The 19,467-nt window shown below is 39.2% G+C and overlaps 1 protein-coding gene across 4 annotated transcripts in view; it reads right to left on the bottom strand.

The window, feature by feature from the left end:
- Positions 1-19,467, bottom strand: part of LOC140715093 (heparan sulfate glucosamine 3-O-sulfotransferase 1-like) — a 166,186-nt gene that overhangs the window by 101,723 nt on the left and 44,996 nt on the right. The window contains exon 2 of one of the 4 annotated variants that reach the window (XM_073026822.1): positions 17,319-17,368. The exons of the other annotated variants lie outside the window; for them this stretch is intronic. The gene's annotated coding sequence lies outside the window, so the exon portion shown is untranslated. The remainder of the gene's footprint in view (positions 1-17,318; positions 17,369-19,467) is intronic. 4 annotated transcript variants of the gene reach the window in all.

Genomic DNA, 19,467 nt, shown 5'->3' with positions numbered 1-19,467 from the left:
ATTTCTCCAGTCCTGCTGAAGGGTTTTGGCCCGAAACATCAACTGTATTTTTTTCCATAGATGTTGCCTGGCCTGCTGAGCTCTTCCAGCATTTTGTGTGGGTTGCTTGGATTTCCTGCATCTGCAGATTTTCTCCTGGTGGTGCTGGGAAGCAAGCTGGCTTTTACAGAATATTCTCAGTGGTAACCATGAAGTAACACAGTAGATAGCTTCCAGCAAGGGTGGGGTAAAAGGGAGAGGGTATACGTGCTGGCAGCCTCTCCAACATGATAATTTGGTCTTACCTACCTGAGAACATGCAAGCCTTGGGCTGATCAAGGTCTGTTGATTGTGACAAGAGATACACAAGTGATTTACTTAAAAGATGCTGTGATCAGTGACTAACTAACACTGGCATTGTAACATAACATAACATCTACAGTGGTGCCAGAAAGTTTGTGAACACTGTAGTAATTTCTCTGTTTCTGCATAAATATGACCTAAAATGTGATCAGATCTTCATGTACGTCCTAAAACTAATTAAAGAGAACCTAATTAAATAAATAAAACAAAACACATTATACTTGTTCATTTATTTATTGAGGAAAATAGTCCAATATTACATGCATTTGCTGGAAAAAAATATGTGAGCTTCAGGGGTAATGCTTTCTACAAAAGTTATCTGGAGTCAGATGTTCCAATCAATGAGATGAGATTGGAGATATGAGTTGTAGAGGTGCCCTGCCTTATGAAAAAGACACACAAAGTCAGGTTAATGACGGAGCCTGTCTTCTGAAGAAAGATCTCTTTATGCGCACCATGCCTCGATCGAAACAATTTTCAGAGGACCTTAGAAGAACTGTAGAGATGCATGAAGCTGAAAAAGGCAACAAAAGCATTTCTAAAGACCTGTGTTCATCAGTCCACAGTAAGAGAAACTGTCTACAAATGAAAGCAATTCAGTACTGTTGCTACTCTCCCTAGGAGTGGGCATCCTTCAAAAATTATGCCAAGCACAATATGTAATTGAGGGAGGTGAAAAAGAACACAAGGATAACAGCAAAAGACCTGCAGGCTTCTCTAGAACTTGCTAAAGTCTCTGTTCATGTGTTCACTATATGAAAAACACTGAACAAGAATGATGCTCATGAAAGGACACCACGGAGGAAACCACTGCTTTCCCAAAAAACAGTGCTGCATGTCTCAAGTTTGTAAAAGACCACCTGGATGTTCTACAATGCTTCTAGACAATGTTCTGTGGACAGATAAGACAAAAGTTGAGCTTTTTGGCAGAAATGCACTTTGCTATGTTTGGTGGAAAACGGTCACTGTACACCAACAGTAAAACCTCATCCTAACCGTCAAGCATGGTGGAAGAAACATCATGGTTTGGGGCTGCTTTGCTGCCTCAGGTCCTGGAAAGCTTGCAATTGTTGAGGGAACAATGAATTCAAAATTGTATCAAGAAATTTTACAGGAGAATGTCATTGTAGCAGTCCAAGACTTGAAGTTTAATAGAAGTTGGATAATGCAACAAGACAATGATCCAAAAGACAAGAGCAAATCATAACAGTATGGTTTAAAAAGAAGAAAATATGTATTTTGGAATGGGTAGGTCAAAGTCCTGACCTTAATCCTATAGAAATAATTGTGGAAGGACCTGAAACAAGCAGTTCATGCAAGGAAGCCCACCAACAGTTGAAGCAGTTTTGTAAGGAGGAATGACCTAAAATTCCTCCAACCCGATATACAGGACTGATCAACAGTTACCGGAAATGTTTGGTTGAAGTTATTGCTGTGCAAGAGGGTCACACCAGTTACTGAAAGCAAAGGTTCATATACTCTTTTCCAACAAATACCTGTAATATTCAAACATTTTTCTCAATAAATAAATTAACAAGTATAATTGTTTTTATGTTATTTATTTAATTGGGTTTTCTTTATCTAATTTTAGGACTTACGTGAAGATCTGATCACATTTTAGGTCATATTTATGCAGAAATAGAGAAAATTCTACAGGGTTCACAAACTTTCTACCAACTTTCTACATAAAACGTTGCTGTGGAAAAGCAGCATCCATCATCAAAGATCCTCATCACCCAGGCATGCACTTCTCTCTCTTCTCGCTGCTGCCATTAGGTAGAAACAGGTGCCTGAGGACTTGCACCACCAGATTCAAGAACAGTTACTACCCCTCAATCATCAGGCTCTTGAACAAAAGGGGGTAACTACACTCATATAGGGACTCTTTTATCTTTTTATTTCATGCTCGTTATTTATTGCTATTTATTTATTATCTGCATTTACAGTTTACAGTTTACAGATCCTGTTTACAGCTACTGTTTCATATATTTGCTAAGTATGCCTGCAAAAAAGAATCTCAGGGTTGTATGTGGTTGTGGTGATAGCATGTGCAATAATGTGCCAGTACATGATTGGACAGAGCACTGAGCATGCATGGGATTGCCAGAATCTTCCAGCATGTGGCTGGGTTAAGACATGTTTGTTTATTACTGTAAATAAAAGTTCTCTAATTCTTCCAGAATATGATTCTTTACTGTTAACCCACGGTATGTTTAAACAGAAGTAACATAACATGGTGTCAGAAGTGGTTCTGGAAAAATAATAAGGGAGAATTGAGAATTGAAGATAATTGAAAAAAAGAATAAAAAAGTTCAAACTGTAAATGGTAAATTGGAAAATTTACAACCCCCACCAAAATTTCAGCTGACTGACAATGTAGCCGAGAATTAGAGGATATTCAAACAACAGTTTATCAGCGATCGATTATGAAGAAAAATCGGATAAAACCAAAGCTGCGCTTTTGCTCCATATAATCGGGAATGACACAGTAGAGGTATATAATAATTTTATCTTTGAAGATGGAGATAATTTCAATCTAAAGTCGATAATGGGCAGATTTGAAGTATTTTGTATACCTAAGCGTAACTTAATGTATGAGTGATATAAATTCTTCACATGTGCGCAGAGAGCTGCTGATGCAATTGATCAGTATGCTACTGAGTTAAGAAAGTGTAGTAGAACATGCAAGTTTGGATTGCTCATGGACTCTCTCATTAAAGATAGGCTTGCTTGTGGCATTCGAGATAATGTTCTGACAGAAAGGATGTTGAGAGAGCAGGATTTAAATCTTGAAAAAGCTTTGGCGCTTTGCAAATCTTCTGAGACCGTGACGGTGCAGGCTGAAGAGCTTTTTGTTGAAAACTGCAATGTAAACGCTGTAAAAAAGCGTGAATACATCAAGAAATATAATAATACGTCGACAAAACTGACAGAGAGCAAGACGGCATTGGAAAGAAAAAAGTCGTGTGATCGCTGTGCGCAGGAACATTGTCCAAATCAGTGTCCCGCATACAGCAAAATTTGCAATGGCTGCGATAAGATTAATCATTTTTCATGCTGTAGTAAAAGTAGAAAGAAGGAAAATAAAATGAAACAGGTAAATGCTGTGCGTGAGGAATTTTCTATAGATGTGCTTTGTAAAAATAAACAAAGTAAGAATGACTGGACTATTCTGTTGCAAGTGAATCAAAGCAAAATTCTGTTTAAACTTGATACTAGAGTACAAGCAAATGTTCTTGCAGAATCTGAGTTTAATGCTTTAAAGCCAGGACCAAAGTTACATCAGACAAATATAAAAGTGACTGGGTATTCAGGTGTGGACATTCCAGTTAAAGGAACATGCGTGGCCAAAATATTGTGCATACGCTTTCATTTGTGGACGTGCCAAAAATGTACAGTCAATTCTGGGTTTATCTGCCTGTGAAAGACTTAATTTGGTGAAAAGAATTTTAGTCCTGGATAGCGACAGAGTCAGAATACAGTGACTTGATGAAAGGCTATGAAGACTTGTTTAAAGGGCTTGGTAGTCTTTCAGGAGAGAACTCCATTAAAATTGATAATACAGAGCAACCCGTAATACATCCATGCAGAAAAGTACCTTTTGCATTACGTCAGCAACTGAAAACAGAACTAGACAGAATGGAAAGGCTAGGAGTCATAAAAAAATGATGAACCAACTGAATGGGTCAATTCGTTTGTCATTGTTGATAAGAAAAATGGAAAAATGAGGATATGTTTAGATCCAAGAGACTTGAATCGGGCCATTAAAAGAGAGCAGTTCAAATTGCCCACTCGTGAAGAAATTATGTCACAGTTTGCTAATGCAGAGTATTTTAGTCAATTAGATGCATCCTCCGGATTCTGGCAACTCAAATTACATGAACCGAGTTCAAAATTGCGTACCTTTATCACCCCTTTTGCCAGATACTGTTTTCTTAGGCTTCCTTTTGGAATTGTGTCAGCTCCTGAAGTGTACCATAAAACCATTCACATGTTATACGAGCACATAGATACATCCATGGATGATATTATTATTTGGGGATCGGCTAAACGGACTAGTGTTCGGCACTGTCTAGAAGGGCCGAGATGGCCTGTTTTCGTGATGTAATTGTTATATGGTTATATGGTTATAAACAAGAGCATGATGCCAGGCTCAGACAAGACTTAGAGGCAACACGCAAGGCTAACCTGAAATTGAATAAAGAAAAATGTCAGCTAGGAGTGACTGAACCTACATTTGTGGGTGATATCATCAGCAAAGAGGGTGTGCATCCTGATCCATTGACGGTTTCTGCTATTGAGAACATGCCAAGACCGCAATGTAAAAAGGATGTTGAGAGGTTTATGGGAATGGTTAACAATATGGAAACATTTATACCCAATCTCTCGGAACAGCTTGCTCCATTGAGGCAACTAACAGAAAAGAGAAATGAATGGAGCTGGAACCATGAACAGGAGAAAGCATGGCAAAATCTCAAGAAAGTACTCATGTAATTTCAACCCATGTTGAAATTTTATGATGCCAAGAGACCCATCAAAATCTCATATAATGCATCTTAAGTGGGCTTAGGGGCAGTATTACTCCAAAGACATGATCAGGAATGGCTACCAGTGGCATATGCATCTCATTCATTATCTGATCCAGAAACAAGGTATGCCCAAATTGAAAAAGAATTGCTCAGCATTATGTTTGTGTAAGGGGTTTCTTCTTTATGTTACTGTGTATGTTAATCAAAATGGCTTCTTAGTTATGTTGAAAGTAAAAATGCTTCTTTGTTATCTTAACTGGTGAGAGAGTGCTTTCTCTCGCAGCTTGTTTGGGTTATAATTACTGATAACAAGAATTGTATTCATTTGTTAACCAATTGGGATAGATGTTATTCTTTCTTGTGGGTCTGTAAACTAGTGTTGTGCGAGCTTTTGGGAAGTTGGAGGGGAGATCGCAAGGAAGGAGGACATGCTGGATGCGCTCTGGTCGACCACTGAGTTTGGTCCCAGGCGGCGGGTCGAGGAGGTTGGAGAAGATCGAATAGTGGACTGAAGACTTTGATGATTGAGCGCCAATGGTTGTGCACAAATTGACTGAAGTTTTGGCACCTTTTTTTTCTTTTCTTTCATATATATTGTATCGCTATTAATTACCTAGTTCTGGTAAGATTTATAAAGTGCAATTTGTAAAATGTACATTGTGTGCTGGCTGATGATTGATGTTTGAGGCTGTATCAGGTGTCATTGCACAGCAACTGACGCAACCGTGAGACAAGTTTGGGCAGGGGACGGGGTCTCCCCTAGATGCGTGCGAGCCAATATAGCTGAGCGTTACATTTGCTTGTGAGAGATTTCATCAGTTTGTGTCAGGGCAATCTATTGATGTTGAAACCGATCATAAGCCATTGATTGCATTGTTTAACAAACCTTTAAGTGACTGTCCTTTACTTATTCAGTGAATGATGATCAAATTGTAAAGGTATGCGTTAAATGTATCATAGACACCTGGAAAATTCATGTACACGGCTGACACACTTTCCAGAGCTGTGGATCCAACAACAAAATACAATCACAGGAATGTTATTGATGTTCAGGTATTCATTGATATGGTCATAGAAACTGCACCTGTTTCTCCCAAGAAGATGGAACTGCTGCATCTTGAGACAGAGAAGGACAAAATTCTTTATCAGTTAATACAAGTGATGTTGGATGGATGGTCAGATATAGGCATGACTCAGTAGTACAAGATTATTGGAACCACAGATCAGAACTGTCTGTTGTGGATGGGATATTGTACAAAGGTAGTAGAATTGTTATACCTAAAAGTCTCCGTAAAGAAATGTTTGATAAAATTCATGAAGGCCACTTAGACATTGATAAATGTAAGAGAAGGGCACGGGAAGTGATGGTTTGGCCCAGGATGAATCAAGAGATTGCAGAATTGGTGTCTTCTTGTCAAATATGCCTTAAATACCAACTTAGCAGCCCTAAGGAGCCACTGCATCCACATCTGAATCCTCATAGACCTTATCAGAAGGTAAGCATTGATCTTTTTATAACTAACAACAAAGACTATCTATTAATAACAGTTTACTACTTACTGATCCTGAAGTATGTTGTCTGGGCAGGACAACTGCAGAAAATGTAACTACATGCATGAAATCAGTTTTTTCAAGACATGGTGTACCTGATGCAGTTTTCACAGACAGTGGTCCACAATTCAGTAGTGAATGAATGAAATATTTTGCTCATGAATGAGGCTTTGTTCATACAACATCCAGTCCATTTTTCCCTCAGTCTAATAGATTAGTTGAGAAAACTGGTAGGAATTGTCAAGAAACTGATGCACAAAGCAAAAGATTGTGGAAGTGATTTTTATAAAGCCTTGTTAGCCTATCGTAGTAATCCACTTGAATGTGGATTTTCGCCTGCTCAGCTCTTGATGGGATGACGTTTGAGATCTAATCTGCCAATGGATGAGAGCCTTCTGAGAACAGAGGGAGGTGAACAAGTGAAAAGATGAAAAGATGAACACAAAGCAAAGCAGAAAATATACTTTGACAGATGTTCTCATCCATTCCCTGAACTGCATCAGGGAGATGAAGTGAGAATACAAGACAAAGTGAACACATGGACACAGAAAGCTACAGTACTTGAAGAAGTACAACCCAGATCATACATGGTCCAAACAGAGGAGGGAGCAGTGGTAAGAAGAAATCACGAAGACCTCAAGAAAGAGCCAACTTCAGAGATTCAGTTAATCGATGTAGATGAGACAAAACATGCAAATAATAACAAGGAAACACAAGATCTGTATGTACCGCTTAGGAGGTCTACTTGTGTTCGTAAATCCACAGAGAGACTGATAGAGACTTGTTGATTTATGTATTTGCTTTGTTTAACGTTGTTCACTGTTTTTCTTTTTAAGGAAAAGAAGATGTAGTGATATCACATGCAACGATGTGCCAGTACGTGATTGGACAGAGCACTGAGCAAGCGCGGGATTGCCAGAATGTTCCAGCACATGGCTGGGTTAAGACGTGTTTGTTTATTACTGCAAGTAAAAGTTCTCTAATTCTTCCAGAATTTGTTTCTTTACTGTTAACTCACGGTACGTTTAAACAGAAGTAACATAACAGTGGTGACATGTATGTTCTCTGATAATAAATTTTACTTCGGTTTATTTTGCAAATAAATCTGAAGATGCTACATGCAGGACATAGAATTGACAATCATGGCCCTTTAATTGTTGTCTCTTTCTCAATCTTTGCACGAGAATTAAAAAGTCATGGAATGCCCACAAAACTCCATTTTCCATTGGCAATAGAATAAAGCTGCCTGGTAACCAAAGACACAATTAGCTCCATGACTGGTGTCAAGCAGATGTCAGCTGAACTGAAAAGACCTGTGACCTGATGTGCCCAGAACAAATTCCTGACGAGCACTAACTTATCGGGAAATGTTCACTAAACAAGCTTTAATATCCATAGAGAAACATATGCACGTGTTTTTTAGACAATGCCAACTTGCTCTGTATCTGATGACATTTATATAGTTGGAAGCCTACAGGTCAACTGTATTTATTGAACACATGATTAAAGCTGTCTGAAGCTTACATCAGCTATTTGCAGAGTTATCCAAAGGAAGCAGTTGGTTGGTGAGGGAACTGGGCAACTTCTATCAGCTTTTAATGAACACTCAAGATTAGATTTCTACCAAATAAGTGCTTTGTTGCTTAACCATTTTGCATTACAATGGATCAGCAGCAAAGAAGCAAAACTTTTAATGAAGGATCTAATGTTTAATTCTGCCTTGCAAATACAAAATGGGTTAAATTATATGGCAGGTTGATACAGCTGTAACAGACAACATGGGATCCTGATGTGCATAAAAGTAATGGCAAAACTAGAAATCATTGAAAGCATGATGGTTGGATTAATGATTGCTTTTGGACATCTTAACCTGAAGAATGATTTAAAAGTCATCATATAAACCAAGAAGAGGTTCTCTAGATAATACAAGAGAGTAGAAACTTCCATTATCTGAAAGTAAAAATATTTTACATCAAGACAGCAAAATTTAAAGATTATGCAGAAATAGTTATCAAGATTAATTAGCTTCTTGGAGATTCATGCTACTCTTTCAAAATTACTTTATCAGTATTGAGAATTTCCTTGAACTTCATTTGTAAATGGATAATTTCAACATAATTTCTCTATTGCATGCTACTTTGTGGGCGGCAGCTCTTCTGGAACACCATGGTGACTACCCAGCTGTCAGCTCTTGAACTCAAATTTTCAGTAATGTAGAATTAATAATGTGCATAATGTCCATTTAGTCTCAATCTGTCAAAACCTCTGTCAAAATAGCAGATCGGGAAAGGTCATTGAGATCCATTAGCCATTAGTCCGTTGTTATTGGTGGGTATCTCTACACTTAATGAATGTTAATATGGGTTTCTCTGGATCTAAAATGCAAGAACAGCCAACTGCATGCCAAGCCACACTATACAACAACCATTCCAGCAAATGCTTTATGTCACAATTAATAATCATGATCACCAGTTTGTTTTAAAAATTTGGATCCATTCACTGTGGTAGAAGATGAACAAATATATCAACAACCGATTCTCACACATATCAAAGAGACAGATCAGTGTTAAATTAAAAAGCTGTTGTCTGCACCTATCTTAAATTTGAAAAAATAATAGAAAGTATTTTACTTATTTATTATACATCCTTTATAGGTTATAGAAATTGCTTGGGTTTGCATAAAAGAAAATATTTGAAAGATAAAATATAATGTTTTCCATATTTTATTTTGCAGTGCTTGTCTACTCCTCTGAAGCTTTTGATGTCGTTGAGGTAGATTAGAGATATGGGAGCCCTCTATATGATGAAATATTTAAGGAAATAAAAGATTTATTCATCAAAAAGTCTTTGTAATTCTCTGGAGAAGGATAAGATTAGATGTGTGGTGTTAGCCTGTCTGCCAATTGGCATGAGGTACATTAAGTACAGCCTCAGTATTTGAAGTTTCTTCATAATAAGTGTCTGGGCAGTAAATGGGCTTATGATGTAACAATGTAGAGTTTTAGGTGTGGATATACATATTTTTTTTAAAAATAGTTTTCGAAGCAGGGAGGCTGCAAGGGCTAGGTCAGACAAAGAGAATGGGTAAAGAAGTGACAAATGGAATACAGTGTAGGGAGGTGTATGGTCATGCACTTTGGTAGAAGGAATAAAAACAGACTATTTTCTAAACGGGGATGCTTCTGCAGCTGTTTGTGTGTAGGAGGGGGAGTGGGGGCTTTGGGGTTCTGATGTTGCTATCATTCATTCTTTGGTGCTTCTTGTTTCACGGATGTCTCTGTGAAAAGTAAGAATTTCAAGTTGTATACTGCACGCATTCTCTGATATTAAATCGAACCATTTGAAATCCAAGGTGCAAAGGAACTTGGGAGTCCTTGTGCAGGATTCCCTAAAGATTAATTTGCAGGTTGAGTCAGTGGTGAGGAAAGCAAATTCATTTTGAGAGGACTAGAATATAAAATCAAGGATGTAATACCGAGGTCCTATAAGGTAATGGTGAGGCCTCACTTGGGGTATTCTGAGCAGTTGGGCCCCTTATTTAAGAAAGGATGTGTTGACATTGGAGGGGGTTCAGAGGAGTTTCACAAGAATGATTACAGGAATAAAAGGCTTATTGTATGCGGAGCGATTGATGGCTCTGGGCTTTTACTCACTGGAATTTAGAAGAATGCGGGGGAATCTCATTGAAATCTATAAAATGTTGAAAGACCTAGACAGAGTGGATGTGCAGAGGATGTTTCCTATGGTGTGAGAGTCTAGGACCAGCTGCCATAGCCTCAGAATAAAGGGACATCCATTTAGAACAGAGATTAGAATGAATTTCTTTTGCCAGAGGGTGGTTAATCTATGGAATTTGTTGCCACGGGTGGCTTTAGAGGCCAGGTCATTGGGTGTATTTAAGGTGGAGTAGATAGGGCATGAAAGGCCACAGGAAGGGGACAGGAGAATAGGGTTGAGAGGGAGATCAATCAGCCGTGACAAATTGGCAGAGCATTCTATGGGCCGAATGGCTTAATTGTGCTTCTACGCCTTATGGTCTTATGGTCCAAGTTTTAGGATATAATTACTTTGATATTTGGCGTAAATGTGGTTGCATTTATTTAAAGTCACATAGCATACCTTCCACATGGAAGGTTAGTTAAGAAGGTTCAGTCGTTAGGTATTAGTGCTGGAGTAATAAAATGGATTCAACAGTGGCTAGATGGGAGATGCCAGAGAGTAGTGGTGGATAATTGTTTATCGGGATGGAGGCCGGTGACTAGCGGGGTGCCTCAGGGATCTGTTTTGGGCCCAATGTTGTTTGTAATATACATAAATGATCTGGATGATGGGGTGGTAAATTGGATTAGTAAGTATGCTGATGATACTAAGGTAGGAGGTGTTGTGGATAATGAGGTGGGTTTTCAAAGCTTGCAGGGAGATTTATGCCGGTTAGAAGAATGGGCTGAACGTTGGCAGATGGAGTTTAATGCTGAGAAGTGTGAGGTTCTACATTTTGGCAGGAATAATCCAAATAGAACATACAGGGTAAATGGTAGGGCATTGAGGAATGCAGTGGAACAGAGAGATCTAGGAATAACAGTGCATAGTTCCCTGAAGGTGGAGTCTCATGTAGATAGGGTGGTGAAGAAGGCTTTTGGAACGCTGGCCTTTATAAATCAGAGCATTGAGTACAGAAGTTGGGATGTAATGTTAAAATTGTACAAGGCATTGGTAAGGCCAAATTTGGAATATTGTGTACAGTTCTGGTCACCGAATTATAGGAAAGATATCAATAAATTAGAGAGAGTGCAGAGACGATTTACTAGGATGTTACCAGGGTTTCAGCACTTAAGTTACAGAGAAAGGTTGAACAAGTTAGGTCTCTATTCATTGGAGCGTAGAAGGTTGAGGGGGGATTTGATCGAGGTATTTAAAATGTTGAGAGGGATAGATAGAGTTGACGTAAATAGGCTGTTTCCATTGAGAGTAGGGGAGATTCAAACGAGAGGACATGATTTGAGAGTTAGGGGGCAAAAGTTTAAGGGAAACACGAGGGGGTATTTCTTTACTCAGAGAGTGATAGCTGTGTGGAATGAGCTTCCTGTAGAAGTAGTAGAGGCCAGATCAGTTGTGTCATTTAAGGTAAAATTGGATAGGTATATGGATAGGAAAGGAGTGGAGGGTTATGGGCTGAGTGCGGGTAGGTGGGACTAGGTGAGATTAAGAGTTCGGCACGGACTAGGAGGGCCGGAATGGCCTGTTTCCGTGCTGTGATTGTTATATGGTTATATGGTTATAGGTGTAAGGTTAAGAGTACCCAACCAAAGGCTCTTTGGGCCTACATAATTTTGAAGTCCAAATTCAATGGGCATTTCAGTTCATGCAGTTGTAATTCTTGCTAGCTGGTTTGTTCTGTTTGTATACTGTGCTCTGAGGGTCATTCAGGGTTTGTCTTAGGAATTATCTTTTCTCTATTTCCCAGACCAGGGTCTCAAAGTTGGACCACGCAGCACTATCCTTTCTGACTATGATTGGTGCCAATGTATATCTAATTGTGATTGTAAATACATGTACTTATTCCTCATAAAACACTGATAACTTTGCAAACAGTTTAGTCTGTGCACATCTCGTGTGCACACCAGTACTTTCAAACTTACCATATCAAAGAATGAAGAGACAGGACCTAGCAAGTGCATGCAGATCTATCCCAATCCCCTTAAACACGCAAGCCTTATTTTCTGTTCACATGCCTATCTTTGCTTCTTTTGCCAATGACTGACACTTGGTGTAATTTACAGTGGACAGCTAACCTACCCACACATGTCTATGATGTGGGAGGAAAGCCCACACTGTTACAGTAAGGAGTGAAACTCCACACAGTCAAAGCTGAGGTAGGAATGAAATTAGGTCGTAGGTTCTGGTGCTGTGAGGTAGCATTGCTAACTGCTGTGTCGCTGTGCCACCTAGGGTAGTGCACAGAATTGACAGTTGGTAACCTTATTCCTTGTAAAATTGTGATTTAGTTCGAGGCCTGCAATACCAGGCTGTATTGGTCTATTCAGATCACAGCTACTCTGCACAGCTCTGATCACCACATTCCTGGAAGTAAATGATTGAACCCTGAAGGTTAAGAGCTGATTTACAAGCTTGTTACCAGACTGAAGATTTTTTGTTGGAAGGAAAATTAAGGTCAGCCGGCGTAGGTGTTCTTTTAAACGTGTAAGACTGAGAGTAAGTTTAACAGAGCAGTTCTGTATGGAGCCCTTGCACAGTTTTGCTTTACTGTTAGTTCCTCTAGTATGCCTACCTGTGTCTCCATTGTATGCAATCCTAATTGATGGACAATCTACAGTATCTCTGATGAAAGGGTCACATCTCTACCATTCAGGCAATTCTCTCTTCTGAGTGGAGGCACAGGAGCCTTATGACCCACAGCGCAAGGTTCAGGAGCAGTTATTACCCCTTTCAACCATCAGACTCCTCAAACCAGTGTGGATAACTTCACTTACCTCTACAGTGAACGACTTCACAATCTATCGACTCACTTTCAAGGACTCTATAAAACATTTCTCGGTATCATTTATTATTTATTTATTATTATTACGTGTATTCATAATTGCACAGTTTATCTTCTTTTGAACATTGGTTGTTTGTCTGTCTTTGTCTGTGTGTAGTTTTTCTTTGTATCTACCATGAAAGCATGAAAGAAACTGTGACATTGAACATTGTAATAAATTTAAGTTGAACTTTGAACATTTGTCTTCTTTCAGATCTATGTGGGAACTGGAAAATCGATTTAATGAATATTTGTGCGCTTGCCTTAACATTGAGGATTTTTTGTATAATACCAGCTATCTCACTGCTCTGATAGTGAAATTATCTTTTAGCTCTAATGGATAACAAGTTTCACTTCTATGTTTCACTTCTTTTTCATAAGACAATGTTACTAAACTTCTGGTGATTTTATTTGGATATTTGTGTCCTTAATTGAATTGAAACAGTAAAATAATTCCTCTCTGGTCCTGGTCAACAGTAGGCTTCACACACAGAATGGGAGATAAAAGCATGCAGTGAGTAACTAGTGAGGATGGTCTTCCCAGCAACAAAAAAAAATTAAACCTTGTAATTCCGGCTAAAACAATCATAACCTCCTTAAGTATCCGAGGATAATTTTTTCCCAGTTTGGTGTGCGTGTGTGTGACATATTCACAACAGAAGTCTCAAGGTTATTATCTATGAACAGACAAATGACTGCATCAAAGGCATTGCTAGAAGCAAATTTTAAGACATACAGTCGTTGGTGTTGTAATGTACCAAAAAGAACTCGATACTAAGCTTTTAATTGCACAGTTGTGTGTTTTTTTTCCTGGATTTTAGCTGACCACCATGGCTTTGTGTAATTGTTGATGAACTGAATTCAACAAAGTGAGAAAATTGGTTGAAAGCCTGATGCAAGATTGAATCATGCTTAAAAAAAAAGACTGGATTCAGTAACCTTTTCATTCTTTTTTGCTCCTCTGATAGCTAAACTTTTGTGTTCACTGGCTGCAGCCAAATTTCATCTATTCACAGTCCTAAATAAATCACTTCATTCACCATTTACCTTCATTAAACTTGACAGTATGTTGATGAATCTGCTGAACATGTTCTCAAGAATGCAAATACTTTTTTTCTCCATGCCAGTGGCTCTCAGAATGTTAAACTGAATGCAGAAACAATAATGAATCCACTTTAGCATCTTATGCATAGTTGCCTGGAATACTTCTGTGTTGAGTTTTCTCAATATGATAATGTGGTATATGGGTATAATCCCCTGTGAGCATCAAATGTCAGGCATCTGACATAGACATAGGAACAGAATGAGGCCATTAAGCCCATCGAGTCTGCTCCGCCATTCCATCATGGCTGATCCCGGATCCCACTGGAACCCATACACCTGCCTTCCCACCATATCCTTTAATGCCCTGACCAATCAGGAAATGATCAACTTCCGCTTTAAATATACCATGGACAGCCTCCACCACAGTCTGTGCACAGCATTCCATAGATTCACTACTCTCTTTCTAAAAAAATTCCTCCTTACCTCTGTTCTGAAAGGTCACCTCTCAATTTTGAGGCTGTGCCCTCTAATTCCGGATACCCCCACCATTGGAAATATCCTCTGCACATTCACTTTATCTAGTCCTTTCAACATTCAGTAGGTTTCAATGAGGTCTTCATCATTCTTCAATTTCATTAACCTAGTATTGGAGTGAGGCAGACTGAAGTTAGTGGAGAACTTTGTCTTGTCAATTTTCGATGCATAAATGTGGAGATGTAACCAGAAGATATTGTTGGTTATTTATTGCATGTCTCTATTAAAGTTCACTTTAAAATTTTGTATTCTTTTTAATGAAGAACCACATTGTATTCTTTTTTATGTGGTTGTGTCAATGTTCAAATCAATATCTTGGTTATTATCGGTAATATTGAATTTGCAGTTTTTTGATTAATAATTTCACGTGACAGATATGTTGGCACAAATATGCTCTTCACACTTTCTTCAAAGTTAAGTTAATTTCTTTTCTGTGAATCTCTGTTGCAAACTACTTTCCTTCTGTTGGGACACTGCATGACAGCCATTCTTTACGCTTCTCTGTTTAGATCTGTGTATAGAGGCTACATGACCTTGCTTTCAACAATTGAAACATCTTTCTGCTCTGAACGGATGCACTTATCTTAAAGGCTTCCCACTGCAATTGTAGTGCAGCTTCCTGTCAGAACCACTTTTCACTCCAATCATTCTCAAGAGATACACACTTGATGTCAGAGCTCACAGCATTGTTCCAACGATTGATTCACATGTCACATTTATGCTCAAATTCTGCACTGGCTTTAATTCTCTCACATTTTTACAGTCCATTTCTACAGGTGTAACTATAAACTGTTATCTTTGCCATGTCTAATAGATTGGACTGGATATGTTCATCAGTAAGTCTACTCACAAACTCATGTCACAGTCCATGATCCTAGAATGTACTGAAGCTGAAATACAGCACCAATTTTTTTTTCCAGATGGCATCTTTTAGGATGATTGACTTCTCTTTTTCAAACTTATATTTCTCCACAATCTGTAAGATGATTAGTTTTAAATGGCATTGAAAATTTTTCTGTTCCTTTGCTAAATGGGACACCGATTGTCCCATTAGGTGCAAAAAAGTTGCTAACATTGCATAAGTATCTAACCCTTTTTCTACTTAACTTCATTTTGAGCAGATTTCCTTTAGCTTCTGCTTCAATGATATCATCTGAATGCTTCCTACTCTATGGTGTGTGAATGGAAGAGTTCTTGTGCTTTATCATGGCTACTGAGAGTTTCATTGTCTCTTGTCTGACACTGGGCTGCCACTTTTTACAAGCAGTTATTTTGACTTATCTTTTCATCTCTTTTCAAACAACCTTACTGTTTATTCTCAAGCTCAAGTTTCATGTTTGGCATAACTCACTTACTCATGTGGCTCTTAGACTCACCCTACCAATGTACTCAGTTAAGGTGCTCAGTTATTGCATTATTTCTACCTGTGACTGCGGATTCCTTGGTCTCTCATTCTTGTTCTCAGTGTAAAGTATGAATACTCGATGGGTACCTGATCTCTAACAAAGTCCATTACAGAGTCATACGCGTGAAACACGAGGAACTCATCAAGGTGTGTGTTGTATATTCAAAGGCTCTGCACCGGTAGTTTGCCGGGGATTTTCAACACATTTTATGACAGGCAGAACGTGGCTAATCTCATGAAACAATAATTAAAGGAGTGAAAGTAATAATTATTCTTCAGAAACCAATATCATATATTACAAGGCAACAGGGAACAAATGATTGTAGCTTTAATATTAAATAATCCAGCCTTAAACTGCAACCAGCAGGGATCCTCTCCCCAGTATATAGAAATTGTGTGCAACTACTCACAAAGTTGCACGATCAACAGAAAGCATCCAGGAAATTTGCACAACGCTTCTGCTGCAATAGACTACTTTTTGTCATTAATATTTTTGATATAAATGGGAATGTGGATAATGGTGGGAGGTAAGGTGCAAAGGGGCTGTTTTGGAACAAGAACTACTGCCTATACACTTAGTATTGCGAGAAAGAGAGGAGATCCTTCTAATTAACAGAAAGATGTGGAGATAAGAGTGGTCCTGAGTTCTGTTGTGAAATATTGGGAAGTCCAATTCTGATCCTGCCCAGGGCTTTTCATGGGGCCTGGAGCTCTCCTTTACCACCTGGATGGAGCTGGCTACCAGCTTCGTGGTGGCAAGGATTCGCTCCAGATGCTATTCAAAACCCTGTGCACAACTGGAACTGGCATGCTTTTACTCCACCTTTCACATAAGCTCTCAGTGGTGGCCCAATGTGACAACCAGGTTACTTTGCATGCTCAATGGCCTTCCATTTGTAGAATACGCAGGCAAGATCTTCTTGAGTTTAGTCCTTTTTTTAGTCTTCTGGAGAACAGCTCAGAGGTCGATGCATTTGGACCATGCTTATCCCTTTCTCTAACAAGTAGATCCTATATCTAATCTATTGTGTTATATTATGTGGAGTGTTAAGAGATGATGGTTGCAGCAGTTAGATTGAATGATTTGGCTTATTCAGCGATGTCCTGACACTAGGGCCTGGACAGGAGGGAATTCTTGGTTATCACAAAAGGGAAAGGGACAAGGCTAATGTGATGATGAAGACAGTGGGGAAAGAAGAGGGGCCTGACTATACCACTTATATCTTGCTGGCAAGCAGGGATTCTGGAATGAGGGGAAAGTAGGATGAAGGAAGGGTTATCTTCAGTGATCCTTGTGCTTACTCTGGCCATAGTCCCTGTAATTATCACCAGCACTTTCTCCTCATGGCCACTGAGTCAATAGACATAGGCTTACCTTCTGCCAGGCTGCTGCTGCCGCTAGCACTGATTGTGTTTCTCTTTCTCCTGCAAAAGAGAGGCAAGTGTGTCAGTGGTGCTTTGTATTGAATGTGTGTGATATGCTTGCCATGGTTGAATAAATAGAAGTGTGCATGTGATGCAGAATGTGCACTTGGAGCTTGGAGCAGTGTGTGAGGGTGTGCTGGTGCTTATGAGTATTAAACATGAATACTGACTGATAAGAATTGTGATTAGATGAATGACAGGAATGTATTGCTTCATGAGTGATGGTGATGTTGGGAGATGGCATTTACTCATGTCTTCACTGAAGCTGAGTGCACAGGTAGAATCATTAAATTATAGCTACAATTGTATCACTTCACTTCTGTCCACTTCACTCTGGCATTGAACTCATCAGTAACCAGCTCCCTCTACTATTTCACCATTGGTCTGCACAGCTTTGTGCATGACTCAACATCAAAAACTTCTAAGTTCAATGGACCAGGACCGGCTGAGAAAATGGGTGGACAGATGGCAGATGGAATTTAATGTATCCAAGGTTGAGATATTGCACTTTGGGTGGACAAACCAGCTTATGACTTACACAGTGAATGATTGGGCACTGAGATGTGGGTAGAACAAAGGGACCTGGAATACAGATCCATAGTTTCCTGAAAGTGGCATCAAAGGTAAATAGGCTCATAAAGAGAGCTTTTGGCACACTGGTGAATTGGAGCATTGAGTACAGGAGTAGGTATAAGATTGTATAAGATGCTGCTGAAACAGAACTTGGAGTATTGTGTGTAGTTCCGGTGATCTACCTGCAGGAAAGATATCAGTAAGTTTAAAAGAGTGCTGAGAAAATTTACAAGGATGTTGCCAGGGCTTGAAGAACTGAGTTATAGGGAAAGGTTGAACAGTTTAGAACTTTATTCATGGAAGTGCAGTGAATGAGGGGTGATCTAATTGATGAATACAAAATTATGAGGGGTGTAGATACACTAAATGCATGTAGGCTTTCTCCCCCCAGGGTAGGTGAGACTGGAACTAGAGGTCATAGTTTTAGGGTGAAAGGTGAAATATTTAAGGGCAATTTGAGGGGGGAAGTAATTCATTCAGAGGGTGGCATGAGTGTGGAACGAGCTTCCAGCAGAAGTGGTAGATGCAAGTTCAATTGCTACATTTAAGAGAAGCTTAGGTAGGTACATAAGTGAGAGAGGTAAGGAGGGCTATAATCCAAGTGCAGGTAGATGAGTCAAGGCAGAAGCCCTGGCTGGAAAGGACTAGATGGGCCAAAGGTTCTGTTTCTGAGCTGTAGTCCTTTATGGCTCTCCGATTCTACTCCAGAAACTTCTCAAGGTGTCTAAACAAGTTTCCAATTAATTCAGCCATGGATGCAATGGACAACTCAACACCAACCCGAAAATCCATAGCCTAAAGATGCAGAGACATAACCTGTATCTGTACTAGCTAGCTACTTAAGAAATTTAGTCACACTTTGTATTAATTAATCAGTGTGATTATCATGGGTGGGATGGTATGTTTTCCATAATGTGGCAGAGCACATAGTGAATCAGTAGGGTTTAATTATACACCGTGATCCATGTACATTTATCCAGGATAACCCAGGCAACATAACCCCTCAGAGTTTATTATTATGGTATATGAATGTAAGCATCAATTAAAAGAACCATTTTATGTGTTCTGCAATGTTATGAAGCCATCAGTGGAAGAGGAGCAATTTTCCTTAAAAATTATTACTGCTGTTCCTTTTTCTCAATTTCTCCATCTCTGCTGCAACTTTTCTCAATTCCAGAACATCTGAGATGTCCTCCTTCTTTAAAAAGTAGGGATCTCTTCCTTTATCATTGATGCTGTCCTCACCCATAACTGCTCCATTCCCCAGACATCCATCATTTCCTCATCCTCCTGTTATCATATTAGGAATGGATAGAACATTGGCTGATTGGTGGGAGGCAAAGAGTGAGAACAAAGGGAGCCTTTTTTGATCAGCTGCTGGTGACTAGTAGTGTTCCATTGGGGTCAGTGTTGGGACCATTGTTTTACATTGTATGTCAATGACTTGGGTGATGGAAGTGATGGCTTTCTGGCCAAATTTGCAGATGATACGACAATAGGTGGAGGGGCAGGTAGTGCTGAGGAAG

This window comes from Hemitrygon akajei, chromosome 23, assembly GCF_048418815.1.
Source record: "Hemitrygon akajei chromosome 23, sHemAka1.3, whole genome shotgun sequence".
In the NCBI taxonomy this organism is placed as follows: Eukaryota; Metazoa; Chordata; class Chondrichthyes; order Myliobatiformes; family Dasyatidae; genus Hemitrygon; species Hemitrygon akajei.
This window is presented reverse-complemented; position numbering and strand designations above follow the sequence as displayed.